The sequence below is a fragment of the Panthera tigris genome, chromosome D1 (assembly GCF_018350195.1).
Source record: "Panthera tigris isolate Pti1 chromosome D1, P.tigris_Pti1_mat1.1, whole genome shotgun sequence".
Taxonomy (NCBI): domain Eukaryota; kingdom Metazoa; phylum Chordata; class Mammalia; order Carnivora; family Felidae; genus Panthera; species Panthera tigris.
In genome coordinates this window covers 46156503-46170042 of record NC_056669.1, presented here as the reverse complement: position 1 = coordinate 46170042, position 13540 = coordinate 46156503, and the positions used below count along the sequence as shown (strand labels likewise).

Here is a 13540-nt window from a genome sequence, read left to right as displayed (position 1 = left end):
TATTTGTTTGTTTGTTTGTTTGTTTATTGAGTTGAGGAAGAGGCTTGTGTTGTATCCTGTATCCTGACTTTTCACAGTTTATCTCCATCTCCTGGAAATTTTTGCATCCCTTCTGTATTTAGAAAGCAATAGAGAAGTCTGTCTTAATGGTTTCACCATTCTCCCATTCACCCAAAATATAACTCCTTAGAACTATGTCCTCCATTTCTCTCACCACTTCATTCTTTTTATTTTGTATTTTTTAATGTTTATTTTTGAGACAGAGACAGAATGCGAGTGGATTAGGGGCAGAGAGAGAGGGAAACAGTATCGGAAGCAGGCTCCAGGCTCCAGCTGTCAGCACAGAGCCCAACGTGGGGCTTGAACTCACAAGCCGTGAAATCATGACCTGAGCTGAAGTGAGACACTCAACTGACTGAGCCACCCAGGGGCCCCCTCTCACCACGTCATTCTTGAGTCCTCTTAATACTACCCCAAAGTATTCTCACATGTATCTCCTCTCATCTGGCACCTTGACACTCTCAATCTGGGTTGTTCCAACAGCTTCTTAACTGACCTCCTTGACTCCAAGATCTAATCAGACCAGCCTTTGCTCTACTCCCTAAATCATGTTAGACTGTGACACTGTCTTCCTCTGAAGTCATGGGCGACTCCTCATCATATAGGGAATAAAATACAAAATCTTGGGCATGCTACTCAGGACCACACTGAGTCTTGACAGTGCTTTACCAGCCAACCTTTGGAAATGAAAAATCAATAACAGGAAAAATAAATTTATAAAATAAACAAGATATATTACATAAAAAGTGTTGCCCAAAAATCCACTGCAAAAAAAATATGTGAATACATGTAAATAGATAGGTAGGTGTGTGTGTGTGTGTATATATATATGTATGTATATGTGTTTGCACAGTGTGTGTGTGTATATATATATATGTATGTATATGTGTTTGCACAGTATTATTAAGGTTTCTAAGCAAGCCCAAAAAGTCTATTGAATATATAATTGTAGGCAAACTACTATGCGTGTGCAATTTTTTAAAAATTACTCAGCAATGCCAATAAATACTACAGGAAAATCACTAAAATTTTAAATTATTTTTAAGAAATAGATCTTGACTACTGGCTCTTGGGGTGACACGATGGACAGACAACTCCACTTGTCTTAATAAGTAACATTAACTACATGCTTACAATATGCCAACCCATGTTAGAAGACCTTTGCAAGCACTAGCATTTCAAGTATTTGATGTCACAACGACCTTATAAAATAGGTATCATTTTCCCCACTTAACAAACAAGAAAAATGAGTCACAGGGAAGTTAAATAACTTTCCAAGGTCACACAGAGAGTGGTAATGGAGGAATCTGAACTGAGGCAGTTTGGTTCCAAAGCTCTCAATCTGAATGACAACCCTAGATTAAGAACCACTAGAGAGTCCTCTGGAAGAGGCAGGGCCAGTTAATAGTGCGGGATGCACAGGAAGTGTCTAAAGCTGACAGCAAGTGACTGGCTAGGGGCAAAGCTGGGTAGTCAGAATTGGGTACTGGGTATATGACATTTTCTTAAGGTCATTTTGATGCTAGTGCTATTTTGACATTCACACTTAATTCATTTCTATGAAGAATAAAGCATTAAACTTTCAACTTTTAAAAAATCATCAAGTACTCTGTGCAGTAGAAACTGATCCTAATGACAGGATGAACTGAGTCTCATCAGCGATTCAAGACTAGAGCTGGAGTCAGAGATGTGGTGGTAGATGATGAAGCCTTAAAATGGGGTAGGGTTGTCACACACATTTGTTCATTTTCTTTTTAAGTGATTGGCTTGATAATTTAGGATTACAGAATGTCCATGGTGTCAAAGTGGTCTCAAAAAAAGAAAAAAGAAAAGAAAAGAAAAAAGAAAAGAAAAGAAAAGAAAAGAAAAGAAAAAGGCTCTACTTCAAAAAAGGACTTGCAGGAGGAAGAGGTTAAACAGTGAGTGCTAACCACAGCCTGCTTTGGGCAGAAGCAGAAGGAAGCCTCAAGCCAAGTAATGGAAGGAGAGTCTCTTTCTGTTCTGGTTGTCAGAAAGGGCAAAGAATCAAAACATCACTTTTGCAATGGATGAGTTTACAAAATTGCAGGAAGTGTGACAAGACTTAAAAGACAAGACACATTTTTTTTTAAGAGTTCAGCTTTTCGCTGAACAGGTTACAGAAGAGGTTAGTCAAAAAACCAAAGCCCATGTCATCATCAGACTCTTCCGATTCTTCTTTCTTTGCTTCCACCTCCTTCTCGCCAGCTGGGGCAGCGGTGGTGGAGGGGGTGGGACCTCCCTCTGGTGCAGCGCCAGCTGCTGGGGCAGGTCCACCAGCCCCTACACTGCAGATGGGGCTCCCGATGTTGACACTGGCCAGGGCCTGCCTTTGCAAACAAGCCTGGCCAGAAAGGTTCAGCATTTACACGTGATGCTTCAGTGAGGGCGTTGTTATCCTCTGTGACTGTCACCGCATCGTGGTACAGGTTGAGGGCTGAGGAGATGCCGGCGAGCTGTGAGAAGGAGGCTGTGGGCCAGTGAGCGCTGAGCGGGTGCTGCTGGGCACAGTGCTACTCACCGGATGAAGTGAAGGCCTCACCCCAACACACACTTAGCTTCCCCAGAGAGACCCAGGACCTTAGTGGCAGCTGAGGAAAGGCAAGACATATTTGTTAAACATCTTTGTACAGTATCTTTTTGCTGTGGAGGATTTCCCATCTGAAAATTGGGATTACTTGAGAAAGTGGCATCACTTCTGGTATTATCCATGGATTAAGACAAAGTTTTGTGAGAGAACTAGGGTACAGATCCGGGTTCAATTCTGGGCTCTACCATTTGCCAACTGTATGTCTTCAGGCAAATCTCAGCCTCTCTGAACCTCATTTCTTGCTTTCATTGATTAAAAGGGAGTGATAAGATTACTTAAGTCTTGAAGTTGTTGTGGTCCTTGAATTGTGCCTCAGCTAGTCAGCATTCAGTGAATATTTATCAAATGGCAAGAGTGGTTAGTAGCATTACAGCTGAATATTTTATTTTGCTTTTCTCTATTTCTTAAATTTTCTACCATAAACATATTGCTTTTGTAATTAGAAACAAAAACATATTATTTTATTTATTTGTTTGTTTGTTTGTTTAAGAAAGAGAGAGAGAGAATCCCCAAGCAGGCTCATGCTCCACACAGAGCCTGATGCGGGGCTTGAACTCACGACCCTGGGATCATGACCTGAGTCAAAACCAAGAGTCAGCCATTCAACCGACCAAGCCACGCCGGTGCCCCAAAACTTATTCTTTAAAAAATTTTTTTTCAACATTTATTTCTTTTCAGAGAGAGAGAGAGAGAGAGAGAGCAGTTGAGGGGCAGAGAGAGAGAGAGACACACACACACAGAAACCAAGGCAGGCTCCAGACTCTGAGCTGTCAGCAAAGATCCCGACACAGGGCTTGAACTCACAGAGGCCAAAGTCAGATGCTCAACCGGCTGAACCACCCAGATGCCCCTAAACTTACTCTTTTTTAAAAATGACAGATGCAATTTCTCACATTTTCACATTTGCTCTCCCCACCTTTGTCTCCTTCATGTCCCTTTCTGCTATATATAAAAACGGGTCCTCTCCACACAGCAATATTCAGAAGATGCTATGAGATGTCAGTTATCTCTATACTCCATCATGGCTTTAAGGGGGTCAGCTCAGTGAACCCAGACCTGCAGCAAGGCTGAGATCAGTGGTAGTTCAGTGCCATGGTTGCTCTGTTCTCTTCATTACACATCAATCTCCATCCTGCCATTCCCTCAGTCTCTCAGTCTGCTGGATGCTCCTAGCCCCGGCCAGGCCTTAGGGAGCTCCATTTTTTTTTTTTATTCTACTGGTTTCATTCATTCAGTACCAAGGCCTAGAGACAATGACAAGATGTAGGAGCCAAGCCTCGCATTTGGTCTTTGGAAACCAAGGAGAGTGTGGGTGAGGGTATTAAATAAAGCAAAGTTCTGGCAGAAAACCAGCTTCTAATCTTGAAGTATCCCCTGGTTCTCTTCTTTGTAATTTTAGGTTTGTGGGTCCCAGATCTCCATATTTGCCTTCTGGAGCTGCCTTAGCAATAAGAAAAGATATTCATCTTTTTAAAGCTGAATTACACCAGCTCCTGAAACATTCTTGCATCAGGAAGCATAACCAGGGGACTCTGTCACATTTGAAGCTACCTGGTCTGCCCACGCTCTCATGCAGTGGGCTTATTCTCACACAGGGAGGTAGGGGAAGAGCCTAAGGGCCAGGATCTTTCTGAGTGTGTGGCCTTTTCCGGGAGTACAAGGTATGGTTCATCAGCTTCCTCTCAAAAGCCACTCCTGCTTGCTGGTTCCTATTTCAGCAAACATCACTGCCATCCACCCAGCTGCCTAGGTTAGAAATCTAGAAGTTGTCCTTCACCACCCCCACCCCCATTTCACATCCCATGTCCAATTACTGCTTTAAGTGGCCCTTGAAGTCATTTGCTTTTCTCCATTTCTGCTGCTAGTTAAGACAACCATGCCCTCCTGCCTCTATAACTGGTATCCCCCAGATAGGATAGTTGTTTGAATGCTTGATAGCCCCAGATGACATCTAGAGAGGATAAGGAACATGTAAGGATCACACAAGCAGTGACAGCAGATTCAGAGAAGAATCCAGGCTTTCTGGTCCCAAGTTAAGCACTGCTGCTGGAAACTATTTGTTCACTATATAGTTGACCTTTCAACAATGAAAGGGTTAGAGCCAACCTCCCACACAATTGAAAATCTGCATATAACTTTTGACTTAAAAATTACTAGTAGCCTAGAAGCCTTGTTGATAGGATAACAATCATTTTTTATACTATGGTATTATAACTGTACTCTCACAATAAAGTGAACTAGAGAAACAAAAATGTTATTAAAATCACGAAGAAGAGAAAATACATTTATAGTACTATAGTACTCTATTGAAAAAAAAAACCTGCATGTAAGTGAACCTACACAGCTCAAACCTGTTGTTGTTCAAGGGCCAACTGTATTGTTTTGTTTTGTTATTAGGTTTATTTATTTATTATGAGAGAGAGAGAGCGTGCGCGCATACTTGTGCATGCTGTGAGCAGGGAAGAGACAAAGAGAAAAGGAGAGAGAGAGAGATTCCAAGCAGGCTCTGCACTTGTCAGGGCACAGCTGGATGTGGGCCTTGAACCCACAAATTGTGAGATCATGACCTGAGCTGAAATCAAGAGCCAGACGCTTTACTGACTAAGCCACCCAGACCCCCAAGGGTCAACTGTATTGTATTGAGATCTTGATTGATGCTAGACAGATTAAATCATTGTCTCCCTCTGGGGTTTCTCCAGTGTCACCTCCAGGGGTGACTTCCCATGTTGGATTATGGTTTTCAGCCTAATTTATGTCCACATCACTCCTGTACATTCTCAACTGCAGATAGAGTAGGGCATTTCTTAGAGCCCTGCCAACCCTCTCATTCCAGCATTCTCCAAGTTGGCTTCTGCATGGTCTACTCACAAATAGCTTGTGAGCTAGTGAGGCCAACAGGAAATACACACATTGAAGCACTTCTCCCAAGGAAAAGATTCTATGTGAGTGCAACATTTAAAACACAAAGTGGAAGGACACCTGGGTGGCTCAGTTGGTTAAGCCTCCAACTTTGGCTCAGGTCATGATCTCATGGTTCGTGGGTTCGAGCCCTGTGTCGGGCTCTGTGCTGACAGCTCAGAACCTGGAGCCTGCTTCAGATTCTATGTCTCCCTCTCTATCTGTCCCTCCCCTGCTCATGCTCGCTCTCTATCTCTCTCTCAAAAAAATAAACATTAAAAAAAACCCACACCAATAAATGGAAATGCTTCCCTCTAGCATTTCCATATAGGAAAGGAGAACAGGAAAGGTGATCTGGTTCAGCTTTCATTCCTAGCACACTCCATAACTTCTTGTGAAGTCAATGTTCAGAGCATGATCGGTTCCCCAGTGTGCCCAGGATTCCAACTGATTCATTTAACACAGGTTACTAAGGGTATACTATGTGCCAGACATGGTGCTGGGTGCACAGAACACAGTGCTGTATCACATAGACAAATATCCTGCTTTAGGGGACGTTATAGGCTAATGGAATCTGACCTAAGCTATTACCTAATTTTCTTTTAAATATATTCTTACCTGGATATCATCTTTATAAATTTCAAATACATGATTATAGAATCATAATATTCTAGGAGATAAGAAGGAGATATTCATTTAGCCTAGTGTCTTTCTCCCCTTAGCTAATGCTTAAATCCCTTTTACAATACCATTGTCAAGTGATCATGTGGTCATTTGCCAACAATGGGATTCACTACCTCCAAGGTGATCTATTTCTAAACAGCACAAGGAGTTACAATGTTCTTCCCTATATCAAACCAAAATTGGTTTCCCTAAAGTTTGCAGTGCATTCTGGCCTTTGGGCCTACACACTCAAGACAGTCTCTTCTGCTCTGAGTTGGCCTTGGGTATGAAAGTATGGTTACTATGTCCCCGAAGCATTCTCTTCTCCAGACCAAACATCTCCACTTCCCCATAAATACGGTTTCAAACTTCTTCTCTAGTCAGATGGCCAACAGAGCTACTTCTTCGCGTTCTGTGAAAGCATGAAAAGCATCTTACATAAACAATATTATTTGCCTTGATTCTCCCATGTTAAACTCAGAGATCATGTGACCATAAAGCAAATTTCTTCCAACCCTGCAATACCGCATCTCATCCATAATTCTGCAGATAGATTTGAAACAAGCAGGCTAACTTTATTATTCACAGACCAGAGCAATACTATTGAGTTGTCAGGATTGTTGTATTAAAAGTGATAATGAATGTTAAATATTTCAACAAATATTGATGTAACACCCATCATGTACTGGACGCTCTGCTAGTATAATACAGTCCTGAAGATGATAGGGAAGACCTTTACCTTTATGGAGCTTACAGCCTAGAGACTGAATATGAGCAGCTCTCCAAAGCCATATGGTTTAACCTGAAGCCAAGCTCAAACTCTCCTAGAAGGCGGTTTGAGTTCTCCCTTCCACTGACCTAAGCTAGAAGCTCAAAAATAGTAACACTGTTATGATTATCATCATAATGAACATAGATATAACCACATTAATGCCAATAAAACCTTTGGGTGTTATAATTTCCTTATGAGAATAATGCTTTTAGAAAGAGAGCAAAGACCATTCATTTCTTATGAATAATAACCATTATATCTCAGATTGTCTCATTTTCTCCTCCTAGAAACCACATATTTCCTATAAATCAAGGAGTTTTATAATAAATGATCTGAGTTAGCTTCCACACAGTGACTGTTTATTCAAATCTGGATTACTTGAGCAAACCGAATGAGAGATTCTAGAATACAGAACAGCTTCATCAAGGAAGGTGCAGCTGCACTTACAGGTACAAAGCCAGACCCCCTTCCCCCTTCCATCTGTCTGCTGGAGTGATTATCCTGTCTGTAAAGTCGTCTTCAGCCATCTTCTTACCCAGCACGCTATGCATGACACAGTGTGCTTCCAACATCAAAGAGGCTTTCAGCTTTTCCAAAAGCTGTGTCTTCAGTTCCTTATCATTTTATATCATCATTTGTTCAGCCTTTGGTCAAGCAACTGATAGAAATGGAAGAGTTATTTATTGTAAAACATATAGTCGCTGTATATTTAAAACCACTGATCTTCCTGTTTCTCTGTTACCATCAGATAATCCACCATCTTGGGTGGGGTGAACATGAAACCACCACATAGTATCTCACCAGGGGAGGGGAGTGACCACAGGATGTCATCATCTGTGTCAGAAGAGTGGCAAATATTTAGCAAATATCTCACATTTGCATATCTAAGAAGTGCTCCATGTCCACACCATACTGCTGAAATAAGAGTTAAAATCTTTTTCATTAAGCCTCCTCCACTGACCCTATATGCTGACAAGATTTTTTTTAGTACTATTTATGTTTTGGTGTATTAATCATACTAATATTTATAGTGACTAATACTTGTTATCTACAATTAGCCTAGTATCCTGCTTGGCATGTACTTTACCTCGGTTAGTCCTTACAGCAATCTTTTGAGGTAAGAATCTCCTCTTTTTTCATGTGAAAAACTGGTTCAGAGAGGGTAGGTGGCTTGCTCAGGCTAATTTAATTAATAAGTACAAGTGCTAGGATTTGGGCCCAGTAGAGTGCTCATTTCCTTTTACTCCTTTAACCCACCACCCCAAACACATGAATCCCAATCCAGAATAGAGGGTGCCACGCTCAGAGCATCCTTCCTTGCCTACTTGTTCACTCCCTCCCATTGTTTGTGTCCTTTTCTATCCCCTGCGTAGGATTTCAGTTCCTGCAAGGGAAAGAGAAGTCATTAATCTTTGTGTTCCTCTCCAGAGACCACAGCATAGTAGCTCTCAATAAGTACATTTTAAGTGAAAACACACACAATGCTATCACTAGAACTCCTGACTCCTACTTCAAAATTACAGAAAGGCTTGGGAATGCAAGCTGGTGCAGCCACTCTGGAAAACAGTATGGAGGTTCCTCAAAAAACTAAAAATAGAACTACCCTACGACCCAGCAATTGCACTACTAGGCATTTATCCACGGAATACAGGAGTGCTATTTCTAAGGAACACATGCACCCCCATGTTTATAGCAGCACTATCCACAATAGCCAAAGTATGGAAAGAGCCCAAATGTCCATTGATGGGTGAATGGATAAAGAAGATGTGGTATACACACACACACACACACACACACACACACACACACACACACACAATGGAGTATTACTCGGCAATCAAAAAGAATAAAATCTTGCCATTTGGAACTACGTGGATGGAACTGGAGGGTATTATGCTAAGTGAAATTAGTCAGTCAGAGAAAGGCAAAAATCATATGACTTCACTCATATGAGGACTTTAAAAGACAAAAGAGATGAACATAAGGGAAGGGAAACAAAAATAATATAAAAACAGGGAGGGGGACAAAGCATAGGAGACTCATAAATATGGAGAACAAACAGAGCGTTACTGGAGGGGTTGTGGGAGGGGGGATGGGCTAAATGGGTAAGGGGCATTAAGGAATCTAATCCTGAGATCATTGTTGCACTATACTCTAATTAAGTTGGGTGTAAAATTAAAGTTAAAAAATAAAATTAAAAAATAAATTAAAAAAATAAAATAAGTTTAATTAGTGTAGGTGCTACATTTATTTTAGTTTTAATGTATTATTCAAAGTAATTACATGTCAAATGATATGGAGTTTATATATTAAAATTATTTTTGATATGGGGAAGCTTTATTATTTTAAAATTAAAAACAGATTGATCATTAGATTAAAATATTATTATGAAACAATTTTTTGAGAAATCTTAAATGTTTTATAATTCCAAAAATCATTTGATAGTCAACAAGTTGCTTATTATTGGATTTACTTCACCTTTTGTAAGTTTGTTGATAATCAATTTGCGTTTAGATGGGAGTAATTCTATTATGTCTCAATTTTTCATGCATTTTACTTAATACTTTAAACTACACTGTTGATTTATGGCTCTAGGATGAAACTGACCTAGATTTATGTCACAATGTATTTATAAGAGAGGGAAAATATTTTCATCAATGCAAAGGGTATTGTAGTGGGACTAATAATAATAAAATACCCAGTAAGTAGCATCAAATCAAATCAAATCAAATTGCTCAGGGTAAAAAAAAAAAAAATTACAGAAAGGCTTTCATTTTGAAATTAATAATGAATCAAAGCATCTTATTGAGCCTGTGTGATAGTAGCCATAGTGACTAAACAATAAAACTGCGTTTTTTATTGCAGCTCCAAACTGCACATCCTTCAGCTGTCTGAAGCCACTCGAGAGGATAAAATCCTCTCATCCTTAGTGTGACCCTCAAAAGTAGTTGAGCAGAGACATGGATGGAAGAATTTGCTGCTCTGCACAAATAGAGAAGTTTCCCCACACTTACAAGAAACTGGTGGGACTCATTGTGCAGAACACATGGGAGGAAAGCTCTCCCCTTTATCCAGGGTTGGCCTCACTTGGAACACTTGCAGATTGAGAAACAGAGTTCTTGGCATTGATATTTAAGACTCTGACACCTGAAAGTCATCATTCCAGTTGGAATGGGAGCAACATGGAACAAATAGGTGTACAGGGATCAGCAAGCCAGGAAAGAAAGACTGACATGGCAATAACAACTCTCCACATTTATAGAGTGCTTCCTGTGTCCTGGGTGCTTACTTACATTATTTGTGTTAATATTTACAACGGTCTAAGGGTAGGTTCACTTTAAAGATGTAGAAATGAAGCTTGGAGGAGTTAAGTAACTTGCTAAGTCCTCTTTGTAGGTAAGTATAGAGCTGAAAGAATTGAACTCAAGTCTCTATGACTCCAAAGTCTAAACTCTCAACCATTCGTGCTAATCATTAACTGCACTTGCCTAACCATTGAATCTGTTCTTGGTGACCAATAATAGAGGCTAAATACTAGACACACTGCATTTTATTTATTGCTTTATTTAAAGCTAAATGTATAGTTCTCATTCTGTAAGATGAATGCTGTCATCCTCAATCTTTTAGCTGTCAACATAATCCCAGGCTACCAACCTTCTCTAAATAAAATACAGGGACATCTGGACTCAGTGTCTTCAAACTGACAATTTTACTGAAGAAACTGATGCCCAGAGTGGGCAGACCAGATAAGCACCAGCCGTTACAGACTTGAGTCTGATGAAAAATACTACTTATTTCACTTACATTTGTAGACTGTATTATGGCTACCAGGCAAGTCATATGTATTATTTTATTTGATCCTATGGAAAATTATGAGGAAGGTAAGGTAAGTAATATTATCTCTATTATACAGAAGGTGAGAAGACATGCCCAGAATGATTACCCTACTAAGTTCTGGTCTTGAGACTCCAAATCCCCAATAAATGAATTAGCTATTTTAACCCTTCAGTAATATAGATGCAACTGTGCTCAAATATTGACTCTACCACACATCCCTCTGAGTTTTCAGTTTTCTCCTCTGTCAACTAGGAGATGAGAATGTCTGCCTCACAAGATTGTGAAACTAGATGAAGTAATGTAGGTAAAGCCATTTCAATAAAGTAGTGAACAGAACAGATGCAGATCCTGTTCTCATGGGCCTTCTAATCTGGAGTTAGGAGGCAGGGAGTGAAAAACAAACATTCAATGATTACACACTTAACGGTCAAGTTACAATGATCATTAGTGTTATAAAGGGGAAAGATAGAACACCATGCAAGTATACCATAGAGTGAGCCAGCCTGCTGTGCGGCTGAGGGAAGGTCTCCCTGGGCAGTGACAGTTAAGCTGAGACCTGAAGGATGAGTGGCAGTTAGTGAGGCGGTGTGTGGGGGGGGAAGGTACAGAGGGTGTTCCAGGCATAAGGAGCTGATTACCGATGAAGAAGCTTGGTGACCTTGAGAATCAAAGAAATGACTTCTGTAGTGTAAGGAGCCCCAGGAAGAATGATGCAAAAGGGTGCTGGAGAAATAGGCGCTGGAGAAATAGGCAAACTCCAGGCCATGTGGAGCCTCGCATGACAAATTAAAATTTTGAACTTTAACCTAAGAGCAATGAGAAATGATCAAAGAGCTTTAGACAAGAGGCAACATTAAATTTGAACTTTAAAAAGTCCATTTCTGGGTTGCCTGGGTGACTCAGTCGGTTGAGTGTTAGATTCTTAATTTCAGCTAAGGTCATGATCCCAGGGTCGTGGGACCTAGCCTCACATCCAGTTCTGCACTGAGTGTGGGGCCTGCTTAAGATTGTCTCTCTCTCTCTCTCTCTCTCTCTTTCTCCCTCTTTCTCTCTCTCTCACCTTCTGCCCCTCTACTCCACTTGCACTATTTCTCTAAAATTAAAAAAAAAATTTTTTTAAGTTCAGTTCCAAACTAGGGGAAGTCGGGATCTTTTTAAAATCTTTCCTTTCTTTTTTTATTTTTCTTCATTAAAAAATTTTTTTTTAATGTTTATTTGTCTTTGAGAGAGAGAGACAGACAGAGTGTGAGCAGGAGAGGGGCCGAGAGAGAGGGAGACACAGAATCCGAAGTAGGCTCTGAGCTGTCAGCACAGAGCCCAATGTGGGACCCGAACCCATAAACGGTGAGATCATGACCTGAGCCGAAGTTGGAAGCTTAAATGACTGAGCCACTCAGGCACCCCTCCTTTCTTCTTTTAAATAAACACTTCTTTAGTACCCCTTATATTGCAACAGTGATGTAGACTGCGTGTTTGAAATATAAAATGAAAAGGCTTAGACCCTGGGCGACTACCAGCTCTTCCCTTTACTACTTTCAGGATCTAGGACAAGTCACCTCAAAGACTATCTCTGCTCTTGCCACCTAACATGGTTTCTTCTCTTTCTAAGGAAAGTTAACCTCCAAATCTTAAAAGTGCATTGAGAAACAGTGTACACATTTCTGGGAAGCTCATTTATTTATTGTTTTTGTTAAACATGTATTAAGCATCAAGCATGTGCCCAGCATCATATTGGGTACTGGGGGTACAGAGATGGATAAGATAGAAACCCTGCACTTTAAGAACTCACAGTTTGGGATAGAGGTAGGCGAGACAAACAAATAAGTAATCATTATGTTGTACACCTGAAACTAGTGTAACGTTGTATGTCAACTACGCTCCAATTTTTTAAAATTTTTATTTCTTATTTTTTAAGTTTATTTTTTTACTTATTTTGAGAGAGAGAGGGAGATAGAGAACCAGCAGGGGAGGGCCAGAGAGAGAGGGAGACAGAATCCCAAGCAGGCTCCACACTGACAGTGTAGAGCCCGATAAGCAGCTCAAAGTCACGAACCATGAGATCATGACCTAAGTTGAAGTCAAGAGTTGGACGCTTAACCAACTGAGCCACCCAGGCTCCCAAATTTTAAAAATTTTAATGAAATAAAGAGAAGTGGAAGAAAATATATACATCCATATGTAAAAAGTAGTGACAATAAAGTAGGATCTACTACAAGAGAATAAGCAAGGAAGGAGTTATTCACAAGAGCCTAGAGTCAGGGGAAATTTTTAGTAGAGGTGATAAGCACATAGTATGTGCTTAATACATGTGGAGTAGTTATACATGTTGAACGAAAAGTTTGAGCTGAGTCTTTTTTCTCCAACTTTATCGGTATATAATTGACATATAACATTGTGTGAGCTTAAAATGTACCATGTGTTGATTTGACACACTTATATAGTACAAATAATTACCACCTTAACATTATTAGGCTGAATCTTAAAGGATGAGGGGTAGCTTACTGGGCACAATAAGAGGAGTGGGAAATGAACAAGATCACAGATACCAAAAAGTGGCTTTTTCAGATTTATCAGCAGTCAACTGGATAGGTTGAAAAGGAGAGATTGTAGGTGAGAAGACCAAGTGAAAACCTGGGGGCAATTAATCCAGGTGAAAGGTGCAGAGGACTTGATGTTCACTCAGCAGTAATGGTGGCTGTTTT

General features: G+C 40.3%; 1 pseudogene; it reads right to left on the bottom strand.

The window, feature by feature from the left end:
* Positions 1 to 1893: 1893 nt before the first annotated feature.
* Positions 1894 to 2790, bottom strand: LOC102951755 (annotated as a pseudogene).
* Positions 2791 to 13540: the final 10750 nt, after the last annotated feature.